Here is a 1,406-nt window from a genome sequence, read left to right on the forward strand (position 1 = left end):
CGAATAAATCTAACAGAACGTATCTCCGCTGCAATTGGGGTTACGAAGACAATTCGGAGCGCGTTTTACTCCACATTTGATTCTTTATACAGGGCACATCGTTCGGTTTGCCCTATGTTAACACTCTACCCTGTTAATTCCAGTGCAATTATAGTTTTAAAATTTTCAAGGCCAAATAAATCTAATTGATCGTATCTCCTCCGTCATTGGGGTTACGAAGACAATTCGGAGCGCGTTTTACTCCACATTTGATTCTTTATACAGGGCACATCGTTCGGTTTGCACTATGTTAACTGTCTTCCCTGTCAAGTCCAGTGCAGTTATAGTTTTTAAATTTTCAAGGCCAAATAAATCTAACAGAACGTATATCCTCTGCAATTGGGGTTACGAAGACAATTCGGAGCGCGTTATACTCCGCATTTCATTCTTTATACAGGGCACATCGTTCGGTTTGCCCTATGTTAACTCTCTTGCCTATCAAATCCAGAGAAATTATAGTTTTTAAATTTTCAAGGCCAAATAAATCTAATTCAACTAATCTCCGCTGTTATTGGGGTTGCGAAAACAATACGGACCGCATTTTACTCCACATTTGATTCTTTATACAAGGCACATCGTTCGGTTGCCCTATGTCAACTCTCTACCCTGTTAATTCCAGTGCAATTATAGTTTTTAAATTTTAAAGGCCAAATAAATCTAACAGAACGTATCTCCGCTGCAATTGGGGTTACGAAGACAATTCGGAGCGCGTTTTACTCCACATTTGATTCTTTATACAAGGCGCATCGTTCGGTTTGCCCCATGTCAACACTCTACCCTGTCAAATCCAGTGCAATTATAGTTTTAAAATTTTCAAGGTCAAGTAAATCTATTTGAACGTATCTCCGCTGCTATTGTGGTTACGAAGACAATTCGGCGCGCGTTATACACCACATTTCGTTCTTTGTACAGGGCACATCGTTCGGTTTGCACTATGTTAACCCTCTTGCCTGTCAAATCCAATACAATTATAGTTCTTAAATTTTCAAGGCCAAGTAAGTCTATATGAACCTATCTCCGCTGGTATTGGGGTTACGAAGACAATTCGGAGCGCGTTATACACCACATTTCGTTCTTTGTACAGGGCACATCGTTCGGTTTGCCCTATGTTGACTCTCTTGCCTGACAAATCCAGTGCAATTGTAGTTTTAAAATTTTCAAGGTCACGTAAATCTATTTGAACATATCTCCGCTGCTATTATGGTTACGAAGACAATTCGGTGAGCGTTATACTCCACATTTCGTTCTTTGTACAGGGCACATCGTTCGGTTTACCCTATGTTAACGCTCTTGCCTGTCAAATCCAGTGCAATTATAGTTTTTAAATTTTAAAGGCCAAATAAATCTAACAGAACGTATCTCCGCTG

The sequence above is a fragment of the Bombus pyrosoma genome, linkage group LG8, assembly GCF_014825855.1.
Source record: "Bombus pyrosoma isolate SC7728 linkage group LG8, ASM1482585v1, whole genome shotgun sequence".
NCBI lineage: Eukaryota > Metazoa > Arthropoda > Insecta > Hymenoptera > Apidae > Bombus > Bombus pyrosoma.